Source organism: Calypte anna, chromosome 2, assembly GCF_003957555.1.
Source record: "Calypte anna isolate BGI_N300 chromosome 2, bCalAnn1_v1.p, whole genome shotgun sequence".
Classification (NCBI taxonomy): Eukaryota; Metazoa; Chordata; class Aves; order Apodiformes; family Trochilidae; genus Calypte; species Calypte anna.
Window position 1 is genome coordinate 98,686,632 of NC_044245.1, and position 12,249 is coordinate 98,698,880.

Below are 12,249 nucleotides of genomic sequence, written 5' to 3' on the forward strand. Positions count from 1 at the left end.
GGTAATGGCCCCTTTGTTTTAATTCACAAATTTCACTTTTCCTCCCACTGCATTTTAGTTAATATAAATGAAGCATTTTTCTTCTATTTTCATTCCATTCTACATAGTGTGACTGCAAAATCAGTCCTTCATGGGATAATGATTTCTCAGAACTCCCCTTCTTCAGAGGTGATGTCTGCAGTTGCCAGCTGTAGCATGATGAGAACGGGTAGCATGGTTACAGCTTGATGCTTCCTACTAGGAAATCTTCCCTCTGATTTCTGAAGGATTCTGTTGGGGGATCCATAAAATTTTCCTTGCAGATATGTTATGAGACATCCAGAAGGTTTGGGAGAAGGTCAAATGGAGTTCCATTCAGGACCTGACCCTGTTCTTAATGCTGCTTACTAAGGGGATATATTATAACATAATAGCGTATAGTAATATATGCCTTTGTTTTGCTTTGCAAGCCCTGCTCAGATGAGTTTCCTATTTCTTATGAGTATCCTATTTTCAGCACTGGTGAACTAAATATTGCACCGTTACCTCCTCAAAGTCTTCATTTTATATCCTAATGTACAAACCCATGCAGAAGAATATTGCATTTTCTCTTATAAACAAAAGACACTTAATGATAACTGAACAAAAGTCTCTGTATTTTGCTATTAATTTTGCTGTCATAGAATGTTAGGGTTGGAAGGGATCTCTGGGAGATCATCTAGTCCAAACCCCTGCCAGGGCAGGTTCACCTATAGCAGGTTGCACAGAATGATACTCAGGAAGGTTTTGAATGTCTTCAGAGATGGAGACTCCATCACATCTCTAGGCAGCCTCTTCCATTGCTATGCTACTCTCAAATTAAAGAAGTTCCTCCTCATGTTTAGATGGAATTTCTTATGTTCAGTTTTGTGCTGGTTACCTCTTCTTCTGTCACTTGTCACCACTGAAAAAAGACTGAACACATTCCCCTGACACCAACCCTTTAAGTGTTTGTAAGCATTGATAATTCCCCTCTCAGTCTTCTTTTCTCCAGGCTAAAAAGACCCAAGCCCCTCAGCCTTTCCTCACCAGAGAGATGTCTTAGTCCCCTAACCAACTTTGTAGCCCCTTGTGGTATCCATTCCAGCAGTCCCCTGTCCTTCTTGAAACTTCTTCTGGACTGTGTCAAGAACTGGACACCATATTCCAGATGTGGCCTCACCATGGCAGCAACAGAGGGGAAGGGTAACCTCACTTGACCCACCTTGCCATGCTTCCTGATGGATGCCAGGATACTGTTGACCATTTTTGCCAGAAGGGCACATTGCTGGCTCATGGTCATCCTGCTGTCAACCAGGACTCCAGGTCTTTTTTCATCATCACCCTTCTTTCTTCCCATGCTTTCCCAATTACTTTTTCTGTGTTGTACTCCAAAGGCTCTGATATAGTGCATAATGAAATTGTCTCAAGAAAATTATTTTATCCAACTTAAATGAAATGTTACAGCACTATATTTTAATTCTCTCAGTGTCTAGAGTGAGAAAGCACTTGCAGATTTCTTCACTAATTACTATAAAGGAAAATCCTTATGGGAATTATTGGAAAGGTCATGCTCCCACAGAATAATCTATAAGACTTTGATGTCCAACTACAAGTTGTACCATTTTTATAAGATTAGCTTCCAAATCAGGAAAATATATTGTTAGAGAGGTTTTTAGGAGTACTTTCAAGCTAAAAAGATTGCTGATAAGAGACACTAAAATGCAAAGTAGACTAAGCAGATAAGACTTCAAATTCTTTCCTTTGAAACTGCTGTCATTATATCTAGGGGAAATTTTTTGTGTGTGTGCATTTGCAAATATCTTTCAAAAGGGTTGTAATGATAAAATTACAAAGCTCATCAGAAGCAGAATTACATAGGTCCAAAACTCATTACCAAAAGTTTTACAAAAACCAGCTGTTGTAATATTGATATGAGACAGAACAGAATGGCTTGTTCATAGCAGGCAAAGTTTCACTGCTTAATAACAACTACTTTGGATTCAATCCAGTGAATAGTTTAACTCTATAAATAATGCAACCTTGCTACAATTTTTCTCTCTCAAGATTTGGTCTCCTTAATGATTTCAAACCTGCCCTGTCCCATGGTATTATTATGCTGCTTTAAATGGCCTCGAATAGCTGAAACTTGGTAGCTATGTGGGTTGTTTATCTGCACTCTCTTTCAAAATGACTCTTCAGTTAAAAGTAAATTGTCAAAAAGAAAAGAAAACCAGCTTCTACTTTCCCTCTGTGGCTTATTCAACTGGAGGCAACCACAATTAGAGACTTCTTTCAGTTGTGGTATTATTGTATTAATTTCACTTGGGAGTCACTTATTTGACTTTGGTAAGTTATTTAAATTCAGTATTTTTCAAAGCAAGGGCTATATGTAGTTCTCTTTCATACAGTGAGAAGGTGGGGAGATGACTGGCTGCACATCTGCATCAGTTGAGGGAACATGGCTTTTCGAGCTGCACCTTCATGCCAGGTATTGCCTGGAACAATATCTGCTTATCTGAAGTTTTTGGTCATTCTGCTGTGAAAAGTGATGCCTTTTTCTGTGGTCATGCTTAGTTTTCACTGTACAAAACCTTAACCATGCCCTCAGAGGATATGGTTACAAATTGGGACTCATAGCCTTCCAGGATCTTTTTTTTTTAATGAGCATCCTGTGTTTTGGGTTTGGATCTGGATCTGTGTGTTTGTCTGGCCTTGTTTCAAATAGTTCTATGCTGTGGTGGCAGCAGCTTCCATCTGCAAAGATGCAAAGATCAACATCTGTGCAAGTACTATGAACTACACCATGCAAGTACATCTATGAACTAGAGCAGAGACACTGCAGCACCTGCCAGTGGCCTGGATCCCTTTCCAGTTAAATGTACAAACCTGGAAGGGTTGTGAGAAGGATGAAAGGGAAATAAATGCAGGGAGATGAAGTTTCAGTGTGGGTTGTGTCATCTCCCACAGTTGTGTGGCATGCATTTGTGTCTCTCTGGTTTTTGCTTTTGCTACTTTTATTAACTAGGCAAGTTGATAGCTAAGCAAGAATCAAATGTCAATGTCCCCTGTCTCCTTTTAAATCTGCCATAAAAATGTGTCTCAATTCTTACGTTTTCTATGTGTTTTATTTTAATTCTGCATCATTTGTGTTCACCTGCATTAGTAAGGCTGCTATATTATCATTTCTCAAAGGATTGAAAAGAGTGAAGGGAGACTTAATGACTGTGGCAGACCTGCACCATCTGTTCACTGAACCTGAAGACAAGATTTCAAAAACTTGAGGCAGTTGAATTTCAAAAGTGCTGGAAAATTACTTGCTTCAGCAATCTCCACCTAGAATCAATGGTGAGGCAGGGATCTAAGTTGTTTTGGAGGACAGGCAATGGGCAGTGGATTATTCTGTATTACTGTCAGCTGTGTGGAAATCTGAGTAGAAAATATAGCAGAAAAAGTGGCTGTATTGGTCTGCCAGCTTTCCTGATTTTGTTGCAAGGCTCACTGCTGTTTTTCTTACTCCATCCCAACAACTCTAGTCATATGATTACACAAGATTTTTGGCCTTGATTTATTGATAAAGAATTTCAAAACCCCAGCTTAGGGAAGAAAAACATGAATAAATTAGACTTCAAATGTGCACACAATACTCAGAGCTAAATAAGAATTAATTTTAAGTTAAATTTTTTTTTGTAACCTCATTGGTTTTGGGTATTTTTGCTGCTGCTCACTAATTTTTGGAAGCTTCCTCAAGATTTTTTCCATGTTTGAGGTTGGCAGGAGTGGTGTCTTTTCAAGGCATATCCTCCACAATGCAAGCAGCTGGAAAAGGCTTCTACGGGAAGCAAGTTCTCTCTGAAGTGGGGTGATTTGGAAGGACCCAGCACAGTGTCTCTCATTTTGTCCTTTAAGATTTTCTGAATTACGAAAGCAAGGGCACGGTTCAGCTCAAGTCTCACAAACAACACGTTTGATGTCTGCCCAGTGGTGTAGAAACCATCTTAAGTAAAAGCAAACGAGCTAACAGGAACTCTGCTTTAGTTGAAGGGTAAGAGACACTGTGGCATTATGTCTGGTCTAACTTTCTCACATGAATGTCTCTGAGCTATTACTCAGATGACAAAAAAAAATATTTTCCAGAACAGGTAAATAATTTTTACGTTTTTGGGTGTATTGCCTGTATCTGAAGTCCCTGTAGTACATTGGCTCATCTTACAGCAATCTCTCCACTTAAATGATTAGTGAATGCTGGTATAGCAAGATGTCATACAATCAGCATGCAAGCAAGGAACTTTATTTGAGTTTATGCTATGAGAAAATTCTGTGTAATTAAACATAATACTAGGTATTGTGAGAAGAAAAAGTAGAAATAAAAGAACACAATAACAGAAGCGATGTTAAATATGCTAAATCCATTAATATAGCAAATGGAAACCCCACAATAATTAAAGTATTTCTTTTCCATTTTCTCCACTTAAAGTGTAAAGCCTATTTTAAAATTACACATTTTCCTGCAGCTCCTGTCTATAATTGATTGTAACATATACTTTGTCAGGTACCTAAAAAAATACTTTAAAAGTCTATTTCACTCTTTAAATAGAATATAAGAAAATTAAATCTCAGTGGTTTTATTTTTTCCCAACAGTCATAATTAAAATTACTTACCATGTACATTGTCTGCTTTCTATTGTGCTCTGTCTTGCTGTTGAGATAGTTTAATTAGAAATGAATTCTTTCCTTTATCCTCTCTCTAGAATCCACAATGCAGATGACAGGGAATAAGAATTTAACTGGCAAAGTTAAACCAACTGTTTTACTGTTTGTTTCAGTCCAAACAGTACAAAGTATGAGAAAAATATAACTGAATCACCATGGGAGAACTCTTTCTCTTTTTTTAAAGTTCACTGCTTCTCTATGATTTACGTTCTTCAGATGCTGAATTCAGAAATTGTTAAGAACAGATTTTTATCTTGAATACCAACACAAACATTTTCACTGACTTTTTAGAGTAAATCTTTCCTTTTAAAGATGCATGGATAGCTGTTTCATGTCAAAGCAAGAATTTTGCATCTTTATTTAATTTGTAAAGTTTTTTATGCTTGTGATCCATTTACTGAAAAATGCAACATTATTTTAAAGTCAGTGCTTCTTTTCTGCAGCATGCTTTCCCATCCTAACCCATCCCAGCCTATCTCATCCCATCTCTAAATGAAACATGGTTTTTTTTTCAAATAGCAGAAACCATTCTTAAACTGAAATCTGGAACATTAAATTTGCCAATTATAATAACTTCTCTATAAAATTTATTAACTGAAAATAATCTTTTAAAATCCATTCCGCAAACAATTTCTTTGTAGCTTTTAACATATGTTTCTTCCCTTGTTAACTTTTATCTCGTACATTATTTCTCAGACATGCACATGTGATTCTTGTAATGGTTTTTTGATGTGCAGAAAGCTACAGAAATATATCATCATGTCTGTTTGGGCTAGACATTCCTAAAGCAATTGTCTTAGGCATATCCTGAACACCCAGTATACAAAAACACACCCGGTCTGTAAGTGATTACTAGAGATCATTGCAAGCAAAATAAGGATTATTTTTACATATCTTCATATTCTTATTTCTGTCTCTGAGACTGTCATAATTATGCCAGTAATTGTCTGAGGAGAAAGAGGCCAATAGCACTTTTTTGAATACCATTCCTGTAGTTTGCTCTGTCAAGTGGACAGTCAAGAGCTTTTTGCCTTGCAAGGCACAGAGAAATACAGTCTACACAGCAAGCTCTCACTGTGTCTTCTCAGACCTGGTTATGTTAGAAAGAATAAAGCCTCATAGCTGACAAGAAGTCTGACAGCACTTCTCAGTCCTGTACTCATTAGGTGGGGTTTAGTTTCTCTCTTCTCGGTTTAATATACAACAAAATCAGACTCACTGGATAAAACTTGATTTACATTTGTCAGTTCAGATGTGATGTCCTGTTGCTCTATGAATATGTTTAGATGAAATCCGAAAGCAGTTACAAAAGAATTTCCCAAAATAATTTCTACAATAAGGTTACAGGACTATTTTTAATTAACCAGACCTTGACTATTTCAGAGGCAATTAATAAAATGGATTAAAGAGAACTATGTTCAACTTTGACTCAAAATTTGAATTAACAATGAATGCAAATCTCTTGAGATTAAAAAATTGTTTGCTGAGGTCTGTCTTTAGTTTTTACACCCTTTTGCTTCCTGAGTCTAGAGTAAATAGATTTCTGAGAAAACTTATTCTAATTGTTCTTTGTCGGACATAAAAGGAAAGTAGGCTATATAAAAGTATTTGGTGAGACTCCATTTAGTTGAAATTTCCAGGTCAGTTTTTCAGTACTAGGAATTTAGATTCTACAGACAAGAATGCATCAGTGGTGAGGAAAATTCTGCACTGCTTGTTTCAGAAAAGTGGCAAACTTTGAAAGATTTCTTAATTTATTTACATTTCTTTACAGAGCATGGGAGACTTGGTAATTTAGCATTTTGACACAGGCATTGCGGTAAAACTTGTTCAGTATTTTCTTTGTCCTTTTCCCTTGCTGCAGAAGTTGTCTGGGTATGTTTGTAAGGCACAAGTAGCAAGAGCTGTTATCTGAATTTTAGCCCTTGAACAGGGATTACGATGCTTGAAAACCTGGGCTTCCCATTCTGGTGCAGGGCTGCAGATCGTTGCCAACACAGCACTGCAGGTTCCCTCCAGTTTCTCTGCTGAGTGTGAGATCCAAGTGGGAACTTGTAGCCCTTCACAGGAGCCCTGCTGTGTGCCATGGTGCAGAGCTGTGCCTGTGCTGAACCCCATGTGTAAGTGGAGTGGGGAGGAACATGTCCAGGCTCAATAACTGAGTTACCTGCTCATGTTTTGTCATACAAATTTACAGAAAGCTGTTTCTGAGCAAGGCTTGAAGGATCTGAATGTTCGCTGATGTTTACCCACTTGGCTCAGTGGATTGGAAACCAGGTATGATTTTAGCTGTCTCTGGGACTCATGCATTTTAAAATGTGTGTGTAGGAGAAAGTACCAGATGAATACCGAGAGCTTTCTGCTGGCTCCCACACCTAAACAGCCGATACAATCCTTTGCAGATGAAGTAATTGCCTGGGAAAAATATCCTAAGGAGTATTGAAACAAATAATTCCAGCTGTGTGTCCAGACACCCAGAGACAAGTGCAGAAACAACCCAGGAAAATAGTGCTTTTGGAAGCATTCTGCCTGACAATGTTTATCTCCTTGTAAAAAGCCCAGGATGATTTGCTCTGGTTAAAAGGTTGTGTGCAGGAATAACAAAAAGATGGTTTAGGAAATCTTCAATGGGCACAGGCTCCCTATACTATGGAGAAGAAAAGTAGTACCACAGCAGGAGTTACAGCAGAAAAAGGTAGAAGGCTTTCTTTTCTTCATTTCCTACAAAGTATAGTAATGCATGTCCAGCAAAAATGGATATTAAAGTAGTATTGAAGTTCTGTCATGCAAGCTGCATCAAAGGAACATTGCTATGTCACTTGCTCGCCTTTATTTTTTCCCCAAATCTACAGGGGAGGCATGACAAGCTGTTTTAAAACCAAAACACAATGAAAATTTAAAGCAATAATGACTATTCAAGCTAACAGATTTCTGCTGTAATTTAAAGGGTGTGTAAAACCTATTAAAATTGATAGTTTGAATTATCTTTACAATACAAATAACTGGAGAGAGTGTTTCAAGGATTTCCTTTTGTATTTCAGTGACTAAGGCCAGGGATAGTCACTTTCCAGCACACAGATATGGTTTGGGGATTTAAAATGTGACTCTTCAGTGTTACGAAGGTGTGAGGGAGGAGTTGGATCTACACCACTGCATTAAAAAATGCAAAAAAATTTATCCAGGTGTTACCCAGGGCTGATCTAGCCTTAAAGGTTGCTCCTTTCTGACAACTCTGCATCATGCACTGAGTGCCATTAGGCTCTAATGCATCATCTACCCAGTCTCTTACTGCAGTGCTTTCAGCACCACTTAAGATTGCACTTAGAAATCAGACTACAAAGACCCCAGAAAAAGTAACTATTCCCATCAGTGAACATCCTCTTCAAATGTTTCCCAACATGTATGAAGTAATAGTTAGCTTTTTTTTAGTAGATTTTTCAAGCAATACCCATCACATTACTTGGCTCTAATTTATACCATTATTATTAGGAACTGCAGGGAGTGAAGGTACAGAGACCATTCTGAATCTGGGTCCTATATGTAATGGTGGATAAATGCTTACAAACACCTGCAGAGTGGTGCTTGCACTCTCCTCCTCCTTCTCAGCTGTAGAAATAAAGAATTTAGCTTTAAAAGAGCTAAGTCTGGGACCAGGAGGTGCATTGGAGAAGCATTCAGAAAGGCCACTCCATGGCACCACAATACTTATGGCAAAAATGCCCTTCAGATGAATGTGCTCTGCCTCAAACAAAAAGAAAACAGCCCAAGATCTGCCAAAATACAACTCCCTTGCATGGAGAACATGTTTTGAGGAGCTTTCCAGAAATGTTAAACAGCTCGAAGATAAGCTTGTCACCAGAGAAAACTACACAAATACTAAGAAGTCATTTCTAGGCACTGCTGCTCCAAGACAAATACGAATTAATCTGACATAAACTTATAAGAAAGCTTATGAAAGGTCTTTCTAAAATGTCAAAAAATAAGAAAAATATGTGAAGATAGTATGCTGACAAAGAAATCAATGAGGAAGACGTGAGAGAAGATTTGGTCAGGATTATGACAATTTTAGTAATTTATCTGAAAAAATCACTATTACTGTAGGTGATATGCAGGCTGGCAGCAAATATTTGCATGTGTAAAATGGTAAAGGTTAGTCAAAATGTGACACTTCAGCCTTTTGTTGTGGTAGTCAAAAACATTCTTGATTTTGAGGACCACATCTCAGTTAAATGTAGATTGGAGCCTCCTGACTACCTTCCAAGGAGATCTGTGGCTTGGGACTGCTTTTCTGTTGCACACATTCTGGGGTCAAAAAGGACAATCTGCATATTTTTTCTTCCTCACGGTATCCTGTTCATATCACTTATAAGCAATGATTTTTTTACTTGCTCTTTAGACACTTCCAGTTCAAGATTTACTCTCCTTTCCCATACCTAGCTGATATTTAAACTATCAAGAAAATATTTTTATGATGATTGCAAGCCATTAACTTCCCATGATGAAGATACATATGTAAGAATGCATTATCTTAGTAGGTATAAGAATGATTGGGCACTGCACAACTTTTTCTTCAGGTAATAGCTTAAATCTAGAGTACACTGAATTTCTTGCCCTGTCATGTTCTATCAGCAGGCAGCTCTGAGTTTGCCCTCAATCAACATGCTGCTGTTTCCAGGGGAGTTCACCATTGGCAAGAAGGTCTGTAGGACTATCTGGGATTTACAATAAAGGTCCTTAATAATGGACATGCTCAGGGATGCTTCTAGATATAAAAAAGTACATAAATTTAAAATGCTGGTGCAGTTGCAAGCTAGCTGTTTAGTTTTTTTTGTTATCTGCATTTCTCAGGCTGTTGTTGGCCACCATGGTTTTACAAGATGTGGGTGTAGGTTTTTGCCTGTGAGCCAAGAGTAGAAGCTTGCGTAACAAACTTATATCCTTGATCCTGAATGTAACTATGGAGACTGGGAAAGGAAAGAGCTATCTTCAAGGGCTTCTGAGGAGGAGAAGGGTCATAGCTGCAGAAAAAGGCCAAGCAACCCTGCACTCAATAAACCAAAGCAGGAAACCGCAGGATGACTCATTCCTTATGCGTAATGTATCAGCAGAGCTCTCCTGTTACAGTTCACTGGTGGAAATGAAGTTCATCTTTCTTTGGCTTTCAGGAAACTGCTGAGAGAAAATTCCTTTAGGGAAGTCACAGCTCTAGTGCCGGGTCTTTCGCAAGCAGAAAGGCAGCACTGATACCCAGCTGCTGCTAGACACAAGCTGATATTTTACATGATCTTACCCCCAAGATGAAGTATCAAGTTCCCTTCAGAACAGTTTTTCTTGGTGAGAACTTCAGCAGCCTGGTAGCTACAGTCTCAATGGGGGAGCACAAGCATTGAAGCCCAGGTGGATCAACTTTTCTTCTTATTCTCTTGCAATTTTTGTGTATTAACAATGATGTAAGCAGCAAGCAAAGAAACCCTGATAATGAAAATCAGCTAAAAAAAAAGAAATGAAAATTGTTATTGGTTTGGTTGGTTGGTTGGGTTTTTTTTGTTTTTTTTTTTTTTTTTGGACAACGATAGCACTTAAACCAAGTCTTGAATGACAACCAAATTCCATTGCTATTCTGATTTAAAAACTGTTTTGAGGTACTATGAAATGGGGCTCCTACTGAACTTGACAAAAAAGCCAAGTGATTTGGCTTCCAAGTTTCCTGCAGCATTTTGTGTTGAGGGGAAAAAAAGCACCAATGATGTATTGATAATTCCCAGTAATATGGGAAGATAAAGAAAAGTGAGAGAAAAGGAGAAAAGTGAAAGAAAAGAGAGACACAAGCTACACTGACCTAGAGCCATCTTGCTTCTTTGTTCTGAATCAAAATACCCATAACAGAAGATTCCCATCCTGAAATATAAAACCATAGCCCCATGAGCTACAGGCTGTATTTTAAATCTGTTTTTGTTTTCACAAAGAGCTACATTAAGAATATCTTGGCATGGTACTGAGCACCATCAATTGTGTAAAACCCTATTGCCTGCTGTGCTCTTCTATCATTAATAATACATCCCGAGATGGGAGTGAGAACAGAGTCTTGCAGTGCTAGCTGATAAGATAGCTGAAAATGCTTCTTTCATTCCAACTAGGATGATAAAAATGAGGAGTCTTTCATATTGTAGATGACAGATTCAAAGTTGGAGTGAGAGCATCTGCCCCAACTGGAAGTTGCAGAACTTCATTGCCTTGGAAGAAATCAAGACTGAGCTGAGAATTAAAAAAGGAAAAAAAAAATCCCAGAGTCAGTAATATTCCCTGAGCACTGAGTGTAGCCTTGGAAATACCAGCACGGCTTCCTCTGTGTTCTGATGATCCCCTGGAATCCATAAATTACGACCACACAATTGAATAAACTAGTACTTTGGACCTACTTTTCTTTAATTATTTTTTTTTCTTCTTTTCCAGAGTTAGAAGGCTTTTTTCTTTCTATTTACATAAACTGTTATCTTTGACCTCATATGAAAATTTTGTAAAATTGTTCCTAGAAATGTTATAGTTCTTCTGGTCCTGTTGTTTTTGAGGGGAATGTCAATTAAAACAATAATGATGAGCTGGTTTTCTGGAGGCTGATCAAGAACTCCAAACTTGACCCCGTGAACAAGACGTGAAATACCCAAAACTTGGTTTCCAAATCAAACATCTTTGAAGCCCGTAATTTTGCCCAAATTAATTTTGTGTAAATGTAGCATTAGAATTTTTTTCTGTCTTTCTGGAGTGAAAAAAGTGGTGGCTTTTGCTAATGACAAGGTGGATTGTTTGATTACTCTTATTCTGTGTTTCTCTTGAAGAGGACAGTTCAGATAGATCTAGGAGGACTGACTGGTGTTATCTTTCATGTAGTGACAGCACAGAGGCAGTTTCCTTAATTTCAAATGAAGTTCTGGGTCTGTCCCTTTCATGTCCCTGTGTAGCTAAGGAGCCCAGCAAAGCACTTCAAAAGTAAATAAAGTTACATTGTTTCAGCTCTTTAACCTGGAGAATAATTTGGCACAAGAAAAACATCTGGGCTGGTCATGAGCAAAAGAATGCAAGAAATTTTGAAAAGGCTTCCAGCCACAGAAACATTAAGGTTCTGAAACAGCCTTTCTATATAACCAGTTAGATTTTCTGGAATTCTCTTTTGCATTATCTTATTTTCAGATTATAGTTCGATGATTCTGAATAGGATTATGCTGATTATAGGATTATACTGCTTCCTCAGACAAATGAAATTATTTACTTTGATACACATTACTAATGTATTTGGTAACCTGTATTTCAAAAGAGAGAAATACAGATTCTTTCTCTGATGTTGTTTTGTGTTGTTGCAAGAAAATTGCTTGCTGAAGCATTAATAGAAATAAATTATTTTTTCTTGGTAATCAGACACTTTTCATGAACCCTGATACCAACAATTAATACTATGGAACCAAATGTAACTTAGTGAAGGAGGATTTGAAGGGGATTTTTGCACAGTAGTTTGCTGCTGTGCCTAGAAATAATTTTGGTTTC